Source organism: Aythya fuligula, chromosome 15 (assembly GCF_009819795.1).
Source record: "Aythya fuligula isolate bAytFul2 chromosome 15, bAytFul2.pri, whole genome shotgun sequence".
NCBI lineage: Eukaryota > Metazoa > Chordata > Aves > Anseriformes > Anatidae > Aythya > Aythya fuligula.
This window is the reverse complement of record NC_045573.1, coordinates 5060524-5077474: the sequence shown is the minus strand read 5'-3', so window position 1 is coordinate 5077474 and position 16951 is coordinate 5060524. Positions and strand designations below refer to the sequence as shown.

The window sequence follows — 16951 nt, the reverse complement described above, 5'->3', positions numbered from 1 at the left end:
ATTCTTAAAAGCCTACTTAATTAAAGCCATTGCTGTATGTTATAATCATTGTCTACCTCGCAGCACCTCACCTCTGTTCACTTCAACCCACAAACCAACTCTAAAGCCACAGAGTCAGCAAGACCAAAAAAATTCTTCAAACCAAAAGGTCTGCGTAAAACCTACACCAGGTGAGCAGAGAGCTTACCACCTGAATGCATACACATTTTTTCTTAACCATACATAAGAATTTGTTCGCCAAGCAGGGTTCCCACACATCTCCCAGTGTGCTGACCTCCACGTTAGCACTGACTACAGGGCCAAGTATGATGCAAGCCACAGCTCCCCATAGCCCAGGAGCAAGCAAAACCCACCAGTTTCTCGTAATCTCAGCTCTGAAGGGCTCAATCTAGCACTAAATTTGGTTCTGAAGTTAGAAGACTTGGGTTCTTTCTACTGGCACATAAATGGAGAACTAAATGATAGCATATGCCAGGAAGTGGAAGACAGTTGGTTTTGCTTGTTCCACAAGGTCTGCAGGAGAAAAAGAATAACAGTAAAAAAGCCTTACAAGAAAAGTCTATAAAGCTATAACCTGATTTAAGCATACGTTCGGTAGCTTCTATCTGCAAGAAGACCTCTGACTCAGATTTTTTTTTTTTTTGCATGAATTAAGGAAACAGATGTTGTCTTTTGACCCTCATTTCTAACCAGAAAATCTAGAAATGAGGAAAGGATAAAAGGCAGCTGTCTTAGTGTTGATAAGAAAAAAAGGTTTGTATTTCCCTTTCCACTTCAGCCTCTTCCACCTGCTAGTCACCAGAAACTTAAAAAAAAAAAACACCAGACAGAATGAACTGGGCATGCTTGGTCTGTTTGGCACAAAGAAGCTGTAAGCAGACACGCTGATTTCAATATGAACAATCTTTGTAGAGTTTAATGCCAAATCAACAAGGCTCTGAAAAATACAATTCTAAGCATCTCAAAATTCACCCAAAATAGCAGATTTATCACATGGATAATATCAGGCATCTCTTTTTTGCCATGTTGAATGCTTTCCCCCAGCACAAGTGTTTGGTTCTTGCATCAATGAAATAGCTGCACAAATTTGTAAATGGCCAGACCAGTATATTTGCCTCGATATTATTCTCATGTTCCCAGAAATTCGTACCATAATGTATTAGGACTCAGACAGAGAACTGAAATTAATCCAGTAGTAAAATGAGATGGTATTATAAAAGCCACATATTTCTAGTAATGGTAGCTACTGACAGATTTCCAATAAAAAAATCATCCTCAGCTGTTAGGCAATTCAAATCAACAACCAGCCTCCAATCTCAGTTTCAGCAACTGGCAGAGTGGTAGGTTTGTACTTATTTCTGGAGGATGTTTTACTGGCATTAGATACCTTTTTTTTTTTTTTTTTTTTTAAAGTGGAGTGGCACAGATATAACAGAAAACAAAGACAACGGGCATTAATCCCCTCTAAAAAATTAATTTTGTAAAACTAAACTATGTGACATGACAAGGCACAGACATCCCTTGCATGCAGTGTTACTGAACACCTTTACTGAGGGGTTTCAAAACCTGTTTCTGAGGTCCACTTCCCATCCTGATCACACACAGTTTGGCAAAAGCCAGGTTTACCCCGTTCCAAGCACAGGAATGACACTGCATACACAACAAAATTAAATCAGATGAGCTTTCCATTTGAAGAGAGTTTGTCAAACTCCCAAATACCATCCAGCCTTCGGTGCTGTAAACAGCCCTCTCATTTCACAAGTTTCTGAACACAATGACACATTAAGAGAGAAATTTGTCAGCATCCCAACATACACTTAACACGTACTGGCCTCAGGAGTCTGTCTGATGGGCTAGCTGAGTATAATTTTTGTTAAAGCTCCAGCCATTCCCTATCAAACAGTTGGTACCTTAATTAGTATTAAAAAGTCAAGTAGTCAGCTTTAAGAGAGCCTGACAACACAGCTTAGTACCACTATGTGGGGGCAGTTTGAAACCCTGCCCTCACATAAATGTATCCAGGACCCCCTTTGGAAAAGCTGCAAATCCAGTTTGCACCAGCCGTGCAAAATCCTGGGTAGAAAACTACACACTCACTTGATGGCAAGATTCAGGAGCAGCCTGAACGCTGTGCTACGCAATTATAAAGGCAACACGATGAACAAATGACAAAATAGGTTTGCAAACAGTGAACATAGATTTTACCCCTGACTTCAGTTCCTTACCCAGAAGCCAAAACACATTTCCTCTGTCCCACCGTCTCAGCCTGACATCGTATTTCCTTTGACAATAACATTCAAGCAAAATCCAAAACCAAACAAATGTGAGCATTTAAGACTAATATGGAAACAAAGGTGTTTTGTGGGTTTTTTTGGTCTTATATGTTCAAATTAGTCCAGCAAAGCTTAGCAGCAGAGTAAGGCAGTGGAGGTACAGAATTGCTGTTTAGCAAAGCTCTTTGACTTCCTTTGAAGTGCAGATAATTTGAAAAAGAGCAATTTGAGAACAAGAAAAACCTCAAACTGTTCAAATGAAGTGAAAAATTAACTTAATGGAATATGTCCAAGTCACTTTTCTTCACTAAAGGATGTTCAAGCCCCCACTGGCATACTTTTTCATTTTAAACATGGAAAATGGCTTATGTAATATTTTTCTTATGCACACAACCAGCGTTTTATTGACACTTGCTATAAAGCTCTGTTGAGCTGTATTAGTTAAGGACCAATTACCATTGCATTATCAACTCTGACAGTTGTTCACTGAGAATGAGCTGTTGAGGTAACATGAAACCATGACGCAAATGAAAAAGTAAAAATTGTATTATTTTTTTAATTTATAATTTATTAGAATGTCAGCTTCTTATTGCTTCTGTGAAGTGCTTCAAACTTCACAGCAAAGGAATAGATTTGATTATAGATAGATATCCGACATTAAATTTTAACTGTGGAAGTACGAGACAGAAGTAAAACTAAATTGAAAAACCAGCCCACATACAACTTTTTTCAGGGGACTAAGTTCTCCGTTTTTGTTGTTGTTTTTTTTATAAACTTAAATTTGTTTGGAGCTTCAGAACTAATAATGCATACTAAATTACTCAGAATACCTATTTTTGGAAGTCTCTTGAATTAGCAATTCTCTACATAGTTTTAATTCAGTATGAAATGACACACAGATTTGTGTCTCAACTAAGTCATATTAAACCAAAATGGAACATCCCAGATTTTTGGCACCGCTTTTTAGATGGATCCATAAACTTTTACACCCAAGCACAATTAACTGATAAAGACCAGAGACAGAAATCTTTGCTAAAAAGTGACTGAAGAGAATCAGGCACACAAAGTGAGAGTACACCTGCTTCTTTATCTTCAATCCAAAATAAATTCCTTTTAAAAAAATATATAAAGACATTCTCCTAGAAGTACAGAATCTGGATTTTGTTCCTTATATGCTTTTATATTATACATAAAAAACACAGTAAGATTTTGAAGGTTTCCTCTCTCCAAAAGAACCTTCTCAATTTTTAAAGAACAACTTCTGCTGCTCCTTCAGCAGGACGACAACAGCATCTGAAGAACACAGAACAATAACATGACAACAACAGAAGAATTCTGAAAACACAACTTAGTTATTTTAAATATTTCCGTGTGATTAAAAAGGCTTTGAATATCTCTACCAGTCTGTTCCTGCATGTTTGAAGTGAGTCTCCCAAAGAGCCTTGCTGTATATGTGAGCTCTGCAACTGCTATAACTCCTGTATCTCCGATTTACAGCATCCCTGCTCATTTGTTTAGCTTCACCAGGAATTCCAGAAGTAGCACAGTTCCTGCGATGACTTGCCTTTCAAGAAAGTGCAGCAAACAACAATCATATCAGTACATATAGAGCTCCCAAAATACAGCAGCACAAAGTCCTTAAATTTAATTTGGTCAAACTAAGTCAAAGTTTCGATCAGAAAACTAACCTCACAACACGTCCCTCTCCTCAAACATTTGTCACCTTACTGATACCATACCTGAGCTCCTCTTCATCGGAGTAAAGGAAAATACTGCCACTAAGATCTGGTGCTCTGAGGGTTAAGTTTCACAATAATACTTCCTTGGCCAAAAAGCCCTATCGAGCTCCAACCCAAGCAGTTACAGCTATTTGTTAATTTTTTAATGCCCACATTCTCCCTTTCTATTGCAAAATGTATTATACTAAACCATATGATAAGGAATCTGCTACACATATTGTTCACAAAAATAAATGAATTTTCAAAATTTCCTAGGCAATTAGGACACAGTTTGTTGTAACACTTTGATTAAAATGTGTTGAAGAGCAATCATTTGCCTTTATTCTTTCAAATTAAGGTGCCAAGAGCTGTCAAAAAAAAAAAAAAAAAAAAAAAAAAAAAAAAAAGACTAGGGTATACCTTACATTTTCCCCAAAAAATTACATGCTTTATAATTTTATCTAAAAAACAAAGCAAATGAAGGATATCTGAAGCGTAAATGGAAGCAATAATTCCCTTCATTTAGAAAAATAAACTTTGTATTTGAACAAGTTATAAGAAGAACTAACAAGAAGAACTTATTTGTAAAACAGCATTGAGCGTTTTGAAACTGGCTTGACAATTCCAGAGACAGTTAATTGATGCCTCTTTTGAAATAGCTGCAAAATGAGCAATTAATCTAATCACCTCATAACTTGAATGGAAAAAGGGGAGAAAATGCTCTTGATTCCAGTCAATATGCTTCCATGGGTTTTAATTAAAAAGTTTTTTTTTCCACTCAAATTTATTGATACGGCATCACAACTACTGATCCTTCAAGTTTCATTTCTGCTTTAGAAATATATTTAAGAGCTCAAAAAGATCAAATCGACCTCACTTTTGGGGGAGGGAGAAAAAAAAGCACCTTATCATTTGGCTGTCATTTTAACATTCCCGACTTCTTTCTCATTCCTACCGCTGCTCTAATAGCGAACACATCCCTGAAACCTGGTAAGCCTACACCTGGCGTAATTGAATGTGGCCTTGCATGTGAGGGGCCTTAACAGGCCTCAGGGAGAAGGAATATTTACACGGAGCAGTATCAAACCTGTTGATTTGAGAGTAAAGATAGCCCCAGTTTGCTGCCTTTTTTTTTTTTTCCTTCATCCAGATGCCAGGTCCTTGCATACTGAACCACAAAGCCTGCAATGTAGAGGTCTGAGAGAGGTCACGGTGAAAGAAAAGCAATTTTCTAGAGTTTGATTAAAAAGCATTACGGCATAAGGCAAGTTGCCTTTTTCCTTAGAACACAGCAAATCCAGAGAGTGTTGCCTTTCCAAATGGGACCCAGCTCACACAAATCATCACTGGAGGCTCCTCTTCTCCGGTTCCAATTCAGGGAGAGCAGCGGAGTAAATCTAATTGCCTGCTACCACCGAAGCAGCAGTCACTGGTTTTGCTTGGTTCATTTTCTGCCACTGAAGTTCTGAATCAGCTTGCTGAAATTACACCTTTCAACAAGAAGCTGTTAACCGGCTCAGCTGTCTTCTCATCAAAACATATCCTCAAGCTCTCGCTGAGCTTGCAGTGAGCGATGCAGTCTGCAGGTAATAGCAGCCACCTGGGTAAAGCTACAGGGGGGCTCCAGTGTGAGCCACACGTCTGTCAGCCTGGCTCTCAAAAACAGGTGAGAAGTCAGAGGCTAGCTTTGATAGAAGAAACTCACTGTCATGTCATTGTTTTGGGGGGGGATGGATGAGTAATTGTATGCTAACTCGCAGATTTCTGTCAAGACCAACCTTCATTAAGAGTCAAAACTAACCTAAATGTTAAATAGAAAAAAAGATGTACTGCCTAAGAGGAAAGTACGTAAGTAACAAGGGAAACACAGACTGAACTAGACAAACAGAATAAACTCTGTTGAGCTCTTACTAATGACAAGTGTATCTCCATACGAGTTCGGTTTGTACTGGTACTGACCATGGGGACGTCCTTCAGCTGCTCTGGCATTTCAGCACAAAGCTGACCAATTGCTATGACTGGAGCAAAACGTGCTTTGCTCTCCACTCTGTTCAGCTGCCATTCTTTACAAGTACTTTTTTTGCACAGAAGCTAATGATTTGTAGCCTAAATAATGAATAAGAGCTGTATCGACTCAAACTCTTACTTATGCTTGACATTTCTGAAGCAATCAAAGCAGACTTTCTCAGGTCCTGTTCTTGACTCTCTCCTAAGTCAAAACTAAAAAAACAATCTTTCTGGTGTTATGATACAGATGAAATCAATTCCTCCTTGGAGCATCCATTGCTATGCCTTATCCCAAAGGAAAAAAGGGACAATAGTCCACATATTCCAATCATGCCATAACACAAAAGAATTTTAATTAGGCTTAAATGCAGTTGCACAAAATGAAGCAATTTATAAGGGCAACAATAAGCCATTTAATAATAACTCAAGAAACATAGAGCTTATTTGCAAAGCTATTAAATATTTTGTATCCTATGTTTTTCCAATATAGGAAAACAAACAGTTCTTAAGGTCTTCCCTTTTACCTTTTGTAGGTTACCAGGGAAGCATAACAAGCCTATTGTACTTACTAATCCATAAGAGCCTGTGTCTTTGAAGTTCTTTCAAACCATTGTTTGGTGTGATGAGAGGAAAATCCCTGGTCTCCTGTCAACAAAGAATTCCCAAACCAGCAGCAGCATCTTCTCCAAGTCAGACAGTGCTGTCCAAGGCTCTCCTCTCCATCCCACTCTTCTCTATGTGGGTTCACATCTCCTCACTATACAACCTCTTATTAAACAAAACCCAAAAGCCCTACATTAAAGGGGGCAATCTGTAGGTGTTTTACTGTTTCATTCACAAGGCCAATTATAGCCTTGTACTACTTGAGACTCTCAAGATCATTTCTATGGATAACAGTTATTATTGCTTAACTTTTCTCCCCCAAAATGAACACAGATTAAACATCAAACGGCAAGGAAAAAAAAAACATGAAACTTCTAAAGCACAGTTTAGGTATATACTGTCAGTAGCACAGAAGCAGTCAAGTTTGGAGTGATCATAAAGGATTTTCAGAAGTGGCTGTTGCTGCTCTCATACCACAGCAGATATCAGCATCATCTTTGCAATTAAATGGTTTTTCTCAATTTGCAATTTAATTTATTAAATGTAATTACATATTAATGATGATGCTGAAAAGCAATTTCTGTAGCGTATAATTTTGAACCTATTGCCCTTAAGATTTCAAACAAACTGTAAATACATTTAATAACGTAATGTTTATTTTAGTACAGAAGCAAAAGCTATTTTAATTTTCTTACCCATCGTGTACTTAATTTGAGAAAAAATGGGTAAAACAAAAATAATGTGATGAAATACACAAAATAACTTAATTTAGGAAGCCATAACTAAGGTATTTTTCCCTGTAGTTTCCATTTGTCAATCGAACTGGAACAAATGGAGGATAGTATGAGCTGTTTGCTGGGAGGAGGAATAAGGCTTCATAAGACAAGGGGAATGTCAGGCTAAGAACAGAATTAGAATAAATAATTTGTATTCTTTTCCAACTACGCATGCATCCTAAGATTTTCAAGATATCTGGATAATTTTAAGTAGCCATATGCAAAAAAAAAAAAATCTGAAAAACAGACTGAAATATGATGATAGGCTCATTGGAAACGAATTCTGAAAATGGAGATGCAGTATATTTTAGAGAGATAACATGCAACTGAGGATCATTAGAAACCTCCAAGAAGATTCCAGGCCAACTGCTGGGATTACACGAGGCTGGGAAAGTGTCCTGACAGCCTAACTAAAAGCAATAAATGGAATTTCCAAAGGGCCAGACACTGACATGACACAGACACTCTTTGTAAAGTTCATGTCAGTGGAAAGAAGCTAGTTCAGAAACTTGCTCCTCACCAAGCTGGGGGCCAGTAGGGATGGCTGGTTCCAATGGAAGGGTCTCAGCTAGAAACTAACTCCTCAGCCTTCAAATTAGTTAGAAACGTTTATGCAAAAACAGATTGTGTCAGAAGTTCTCGCATACTTCTGTTGAATCTCTGCTAGTCCTAGCATGCCAAGTTACTTCCAAGGCGTTTGTAGACACTTGGACCAGCTGAGAAACCCCAGGCATCAGAGCTTCTTTTCAAGGAGGAAAGAAAATACACATATCAAACATACCCTTCTGGCATAACTTCCATGTATATGGAAATTAACAACACGAAGATATTTTTATAGATAACCAGGGCTTCTCTCCGATAGCAAAAGGAGAGAAATACTGTACCTAGGACTGGGTACTGACAATGTGTATTTGACTGCTTTAACAGATTTCACTAAATTGACGGTCTTCTTTTGACACTTCTCTGAAATATCCTTGCAGAATACTAATTCATGTAAGAAATTCTCCAATTGTTTTCAACAACTTTATTGCTCAGTATTTCCCAGACCCTCATCAGCTGCAAATACGAGCCAGCAGTGACACAAAATCCCTCACGTTGAGGAAGAGGAGATACTCGTTATGACTGCCTACTAGTCCTTGTGACAGCCTAGGCTGTGTTTTCAGCTCCATTTTATATCAGTGGGATTTGACATCCCATATATTATTTTCATTTACATCTGATTACAATCACATACCTCTTCCGTCTCACAGCAGGAATACCATTTTAAACTGCAACTTTAAACCACAGTAAGAGTTATTTTAACTTTTTTTTTTCTTTTAATATTATCCAATAATATCAGTCAGGTGAATTTATGGTGACAGTTTTAGAAAGGATGAAGAACATACTGCTTAGATGTTCAGCTGGAGTGTTATTCTTTTAGACAGAAAGCTAAGGTTAAACCTATTGCTTCGATTAATTAAAAACTACCCAAACCTCAAGCAAATATTTTTTCAAAGCTTTTCACAGCAGATGTCTTACCTCTGGCAGAAGCAGAGAGTGAAACAACCTGGTTTCAGCAAGCTTGTGATGTTAAAAAAACATTACTGAAGAACAGAAAACACACGGCTTATAAATTACTATATTTATCACAAGAAGAATCAATAGTGGAAGAAGTAGAAAATGCTCAGGGAAGGTGCTTGCATTGTCAGTAGCAGCATATTGCTGCAAGTTATTTGTATAAACATGGTATAAAAGGCATCAGCTACCACTAAGGCTCCATTCATGGTGGATATATCACACATAATATACAAGTTTGGAGAAATGTAGATTCCTACTCTCCAAAACAGACCAAAGGAAGGCCTAAAGTTTAGATCTAAGACACCAAGTTTAAGCAATCTGACTCAAGACACCCCTGAAAAAAAAAATCTCTAATTTAATCACAATAAAAGAAAATTTAACCCCCTGTTAACTTTAAATGATCAACCACAAGAGCTGTACCCTAAAACTTGGTTACTTAAACTGTAAAGCAGCCATGCATCAGTATGCAACGCTACTTTGATGAGTGCCATACTAATAAGTTAATCCTGAGACATGAGTTTAAATCCCAGCTTTTTGCTGAGCCTAGCCTCACATTCAGCTATGGCATCATCTCCCAGTGCCTCCTATCAAGTTTTCACCCCTCAGAGCCTGCTGCTCAGGTACGAGGTTTACCAACCCCATAAGCACGTGAGCTCACGATCTGTAACCCCTAGCATCCACCTCAGGCCTCCTCGCTTAATGAAGCACAGCCCTCACCCAGCTGTCCACAAGCCAGCAAGCGAGCTTAACTTCAGGAAAATGAATTACATGCATCCCCAGACACATGTAAATAAAATGAAGAAATTTCAGATTTACAGTGCTGCCTTCAAACCCTCTCCCCCAGCTCAGGGAGGATTAAAAAGGACTTCAAAGAAGCCTGAGTTCCAATTAAAACAGTGTGACCACCCCAGGGACGTAAAAATATTCCTCTGATTAGTGAGATGCGCTCTTTGAACTGTTTAGCTAAAAAAAGCTTTCAGAACTTTAAACAAATGCAGTAATTCTCTCTCATACTTTTTTTTTTTTTTTTTTTTTGAAAGTTTCTAAAAAATTTAACATTCAAAGTGAAGGACAAACAACATTTCAGACCAAAAGTTTTATGGAAGCTCATCCATACATCAGCTCCAGACAGCTAATGCAAACATGAGACTTACCAAGACCTAAACAGCAAGGTCCCAGTGCAAACCAGTTGCCACAAGTCATTAGAACAGAAGAGCACCAGTGTCACTGTTGCTACAGAGGAATTAAGCAATGATTTAAGTAAAAACAAACAAACAAAAACATAAACAACTCTCACTATGCTTCACATTAAAACAGTAAGTAAAAACAACATGCCTTTCCATCAAATCTGCATTCCCCAAAAACTGAGTTGAATTACATACTCTGAAAGTTTTAGCACCAAGAAGAACGATGACCACAAGAACAAATGCTGGGAAAATAACTGAGTCCTTGAACATACCAAAGCAGTCAGCGCTAAGTGGATATAATAAACCTGCTTGTGAAAGCCAAACCCCAATCACCACCAGCCATAAATAATGAATAATTCATGTCAGAAGGAAATAGAAGCAGACTTAAAGACTCGTTCATAGAAAGTGGAACTGCTGTAGTGTAATCGCATTAAAGATGTAAACAGAGGCATTTCAGCAATTACTGCTCTCCTTTTGCCAGCTCACTCTCACAAACCAGGACTTGAGCTCAGCTGCCTGCATCAGGCACAGGGTTTGGGGCAGCCAAAAGCAATTATGACTTCCCTGTGTCTTTGCCACAGGCTCCTGCGACGAGGATTAAGATAACGACTGGACTGGTTTCACAGGCACCGACACCATCCTGGCTTACTGCTGTCGTAAAGTTTTAGTCACTTTTAATGCCTGAGGCTATGAGGGGAAGCACTAATAAAATTAAATGATAAACAGTTTCTAAAAGGTGAAATACGTTCACAGAAGAGAGCTACCTATTCTCTCCATAAGGAGAAGCAATCTAACATCCCATCATTTAACTTCTGCATCCTTCCTTGCATGCATGTTTAATTAACATCTCACTTCATCATGCTGTACAATACCACATATGAGACTATCACAGCCAGTTACTTTTTCTTTAGCAAATGGGCATTACAGAACCAACCAGCTAACAATAAAAGTTAAAAATCACTGAGGTCTTCTTAATGCCTACCCCTCTGAAGATCTCTCCCTAACTCCACCTGGACGTGCAGCTTCCAGGTCCTGCTCGTTGCTGGCGTGACTGCAGTTTGTACAACAGCTCCGTGCTCCAAGGCAGATGAGATATTCCTAACTCTTCAGATTCCTCTCGAGCTTGTTTGGGAAGATCATAGAATGGCTCAGGCTGGAAGGAACCTTAAAGATCATCTAGTTCCAACCTCCCTGCCATAGGCAGAGATACTGCAAAGCATCTATAACCAGTCTAAATGGGAGTTCTATTTATATTTATTATATTTATATCAGTAAATTATATAGATCTGACAATAAGCGTCTACTTTGAACAAGAGATGCAATGAACAAACAAATGAAAGCAGCAGCCATTAAGCCACAAAATTTGAAGTCACTGTTGCAAAGCTGCCTCAGTTAGCTTCTTTCTCCCTAAGCTTTTCTGAATTCTCAAGTTTTTGTTTTGTTTTTAATTTACTTCAACCATTTTGGTTTATAACTTGAGCCTTTGCTAGCTAAAAGTATTCTCCAGTCGTAGCTCATTCCTCCTTTCTCCACTGAGCCACAGCTTCCCTAAGCTTCCCGCTTGAGAAGCATCTCAAAGAAACAGGGCCAGAATTCTGCGCTGCTTACAGAACTCGATACCTCCACCATGTTCCATACGTAACCTTTGCAAAATCAGGATTAAAATGAAATCACAAAGGCATATGGAAAATAAGTCTCTCAAAAGTAACTTTGCCAATGCTACAGAACAGTGAGCTCCATATGAAACACTTACTCTTTGCAGTCGTGTGTAAAGTGCAGGATTTCCAAGCTGCCACACCTTCTTTCTACCAAATTCATTAGAATTTTTGCCAGAAAATAAAAAAAAAGTCTGCAGACAGCACATGACAGAGAGAAGACATTCTTAAAATTGTGTGACTAATGTTTATGCAGTGCAAAGAGCTCTTTATAACTCTGGGTAAGAAAAAAAAAAGACCACAACCAAAAAAAAAAGGCCATTTTTTCTTCCCCACCAAGTTCTACCTTTCATGTCAGCAGATGATCTTTTCAAACAGTATCAGAATTACACAGCATCAGCAGCATGTGCCTTCATGCAAAATCTGCAGCTCTCTGCATGGGCATTTTGCTTCCTATTACACCTCCTCTAAAGAGCAGAACTTGGACAAGCAAATATGTTCTCCACTGGCACTCCTTTTCCCATGGAGAGAGACATTCAAAATCCTGAAGTAATGGGCACAATTACTGGAGCGAGAGATTCAAATACATCCTACAAACTCTGCTTCAAACCCAGGCAAGTACATAAACTATCAGAAGTCCCATGTGCACATTCACCTGAGCTTGTACAGTGATCCACTTTTTTTTCTTTTTTTTTTAAATTGGGCTTAAAAGAAATGCCCAAACATATAGTTTCTCAGAAAGCAGAAAGGAGGGGTACCTATTGATTGTGTATCAGTGTACTTTGGAAAAGAAGGGGAGGAATATCAGTGCTGAAACAAGTGCTGCCACCCCAGACATCCTCCCTTCAGAAAGCAGAAAGGCTTTAAGTACATGAAACCAGCTCAACTGTGTAGTTACCCTCTAAAATGCCATCAGTTACCTAAATTGGGCAGTGTAGCAGAGAGGAATAAAAATGAGGCAGGGTCAAACCACCTCTAGAATTAATTTGAGGGGGGAAAGGGTAAATTTCAAAAGTGGAAGGGGTTTTATCCCTGCCTTCCCTCACACTCCTGCAGTCGTCATGGCCCAAAGAGACGGCAGCAGAGGATTCCATTAATAAATATATTTCAACTTCCTTTTTAATGGTGTTAAAAATGTATGCAAATCCATTCATAATTAGGTTTAAAAATTCCATTTCATGGGCTAATCAGACTTCAAAAAACTCAATTTTAGTTTTAATCAGATTTTAACAAGGATATTAAGTCCATTTCGTTCAGAAGAGGGAGAAACGGTGAATTTAACACAAAATGTATTCAAGCTTAGCCCTGGGAGATAATTAAATAAAATTAATTTGGCAAGGGTTGTCTGTAAATGGAAACGCTCCAGACAGCAGAGCACGTTTCTGAAGGAAACAAAAGCAGTTCATTACTGTACAAACAGATACAAAGCTTATTGTGCAGACAGGAGGGAACTGCAGCTCTGCCACAACAGCAAGGCAGCCCCGGCCCTCACGCTGCCTCCAACACGCAGGAGCCTGTGGAGGAGAAGGCAGTTATTCCCTAGAAGTGGAAAATGCAGGGTGCAACAGATACAGATCTAATGACCCCAAGTCATCAGGTACAGAACGGCGAGAGACAGTTCCTTAAATCATGAGATGCTGCAGTCAAGGCAATCAGTGAGGTTGCTGTCAGGCATCATTTTGTCAAATCCCATGTAGTGGTGGAGTCCCTGTACTACAGGTCTGAATCTCAGCTTCATACCAGAGGCATCTCAGACAACACCCACAGATTGATATGGGTCTTAAAACTCTGCTAACTGTCTGATATTTCAGTTCTGAAGGACCAAATACTTCGTAGCCACTGCACACCCTCACGCCTCCTTCATACTGCTCCTTCCCCTGGAACCGTGCCCATTTTCAAATCTCATGGCACCTCATCGCATCCTCTTGACCTCAATTCTCATGGCAATTCATCTCTGCCTTGCTCTTGGTCACTAATGATTCCTTCCTAGCTGCCTTACCTTGCCCTTTTTCTCTCATTATCTTTTTTGGATCAGCACATTGGCCCAGGGAACGTCTTGTGCTTCCTTATGGAGCAACACAAGTGTGTGGGATTATACAAATATGGACAACATAACTTGTGAAAAATATTAACGTTAATACATATAGGTAAATGCCCAGATGACAGATGCAGATCACAAACGACTAACTCTGCCTCGCTATAGTTTGCACAGTCAAGTCCTTCAGCCTTATGCAGGACTTTTGTACCCAGTGTTAAGCATCAGCTTAACCAGCTCCTCAAAAAACTAGCATATGATTATGTCAAACACATCAGCATCTGTCAATCTCAGGCACAGAAGTGCAGATCTTATTACCAGATTTGTCTGGCATTTAACTACTAACATCATATGGTGAAAGTCAATTGTGACAGACACTTAACCAACACACATCATAAAATAAACCAGAAGAGTTGACTAAGGCAAAGTTACAGGTTTAACCCGTACCCTCCAAACTCTACTCACAGAGACACACCACAGTTGGACAGAGCAGTACAGAATACAGGACAAATATTTTACCAAAAAAGCCATTTTAAATACCTAACTACAGCCAAAAGACTGACATAGAGAAATGGCACATATATCTTTAGCAGCTATCATCAGCCATATAGACAGGAGCGCACACATTTTCCAAAGTCCTATGTCTACCCAATCGGAACAAAAAAGAAAAAAACACCCACTTTCAGAGCACTTTTTCGCTCTTCCTCTCCACCAGCCTTCCAAATATATCAGTTATTATGAAGTGCCAATTGCATTTCCCCTTGCCAGCTACTTGCAGGCAGGCAGGCAAGCCGATAGGTGTTCCGTCACCTTGACGAGTGGGCCAGCTATCCAGAAGGCAGACGATGTCTTTGCCAAAGTTGCACTGGAAAGCATCAGACCAAAATGAAAGGCTTGTCACAAAACAGGCTTGATGCCATCAACCTTGGCTGTTAAATTTGCAGAAAACCACCTGAAGCCACAAAAAGCTTTAACTCTGGGAATACCAAGAGCATACAGACAGAAATGTTATTCACAAATGCACTAGCAAAACTGAGTTAAAGAAATCCTAACTAGGTTAAAGCATTACCTTCCGAACTAAGGCAATAACAGAAGCTGCAAAGTATCACCAAAACCTGTCCAAGGTAACTGATGATGACTTTTCTAATTGAGGATCTTGATATTGAACACATTCTCAAAGGCAGGTACTCTATTTCTGCCCTTCTTAGAAAATTAGTTGCATGTCAAGCCCTTACAGAACAGCTTCAGAAAGCCACAGGAAGAATGACTGTTTCATTAAAGCAGGAAAAAATATAGCTTGGTCAACTAGGGGAAATCCAGAATTTCATATACCTTCCTATCCAATAGATTTATCTTCCTTTCACACCCTTCCAGAGAGCCTGATGTGTTACTCACATCCGAATATCCCTGGAAGAGAGTATAAACAAGTAACAAGAATTCAAAAGCAATTTCAGAAAAAATGGGCTAGAAAATGGTTCTCATAATAGTTGCCCATCACTGCCCACCAAGAGGCATAGCAACCATTAACTTTGCTGACAAAAGTTGAGAATAATGTGGAAAAAGGAATCGGGTAAGGACAGAGGCAAAGTAGTACTAGAAAAAGAGAGAATAGATGCTCGAGATATCAAGTAAATAGTTTCTAGAAAAGCTGCAACTGCACCTATGTTGGAAGGTCAGGCTCCCCCCTTTTTATTTTTAAATCCCAATTCCATTTTTAGTGATAGGCAGCAAAAGTCTAATGCTGCTGCAATGTACAGAGGTTTCTAACACACTATTCCATAATTTATCATCCTCTTACAAGAATGCTGTTCTGTAACAGACATGGCTTCATGAGGAGAAGCACTTCACTGCCAGCTGATGAGCAAGGTGTGTGCACAACACATTTCGGTGCACCAGCAGCCCCGAGGCATTAACATTATACACTGTAAGAACTTGCACAAATAAGCTTCAGCAACGTGCTCCCTGCATCCTACTTCTGTGGCAGGGAGGAAAAGAAGGTTCCATACACGTCCACCTCACCTGCCTTAGCTATGCTGAATAGTTGTGTTTTTATCTTCTTCCTGGTGAAAAGCCTTGGCTCTGTTTCCTTCATGCTGTTCTAGCCCCACTCAGTGCTGTGCCTGAGAACAGCCTTAGCTCTAGATTTCAGCTGTCCAGCAGCACCTTGAAAATAACCTCCAGCCAGTAACCAGCTCCAGGTGTTTACTAAACCTACCTAGCCACTGAGCCCCCAGCACCTCCCCATTTTTGCTTTCAAAATGGGAATCTTTCCAGTTATCCCAGCCCAGTTCTCACGAGGGCCTGGTTTGGTGCCTGCTCTCACGTCAGGCTGTTCTTCCTGCGGTTCTTCCTCGCCAGCTCAGGGAGAGCAGTGATGCACGCCAACACACCTGCGCAGCACACAGTGCTCAGTACATCAGCACTACGGAGCAACGGGAAGCAGAAGCCACACAGGAAAACTGGATCACAGGTTAAGACAAAAAGTGCTTTCCATTTCATCTCCTCAATCGAATCCGCAAAAGAGAAAGGCTTCATTTATAGAAACAGCAGTAATTTATGAATCACCTCTCTGTGCAATGCTTTATAACTCTTACATATTGTTTGAAATTAAAAAGAAATGCAACTGAAAGAGCATCAAAGTAAAATATTTTTCTATTTATTCTATGCACATAATACATAATGCCTCCCATTTACAGGAGTTTTCACACTAAAAACAGGGAGGACACCAAATAAAATTCTTTATACCTAAGTATAATTCATGCTGACCAAAGTTAACTAATCTTCATTCATGAAGTCTGCTTTACATCTTGCACATTACTTGGGTCTTATTTGGACCAGGATTCTGTTGTCTCTAACACTGCACCAGACACACATCAGTAACCAACCTGATCCAACAATCTGATACACAGAAATAGCAATTTCTGTGCTGTAAATTATTTTAAGAAACAAATACACTTACAGAATCACAGCTAGTTACAGAGAACCTTGAGGCACTTACAACATTAATCTTTTAACACAGAAACATTTCAAGTTCACCACATCTTTCAAAGAACAGTTTGCAAATGTGCAGTGCTTTTGCTACTAGAAGAGAGGGTTTTGTTTGTTTGTTTTTTCTCTCCAAACAATCCACAAGCAAATGT

General features: G+C 39.2%; 1 protein-coding gene across 1 annotated transcript in view; it reads right to left on the bottom strand.

Annotated features, from left to right (window-relative positions):
* Positions 1-16951, bottom strand: part of MAD1L1 (mitotic arrest deficient 1 like 1) — a 347666-nt gene that overhangs the window by 310255 nt on the left and 20460 nt on the right. The window lies entirely within an intron of this gene.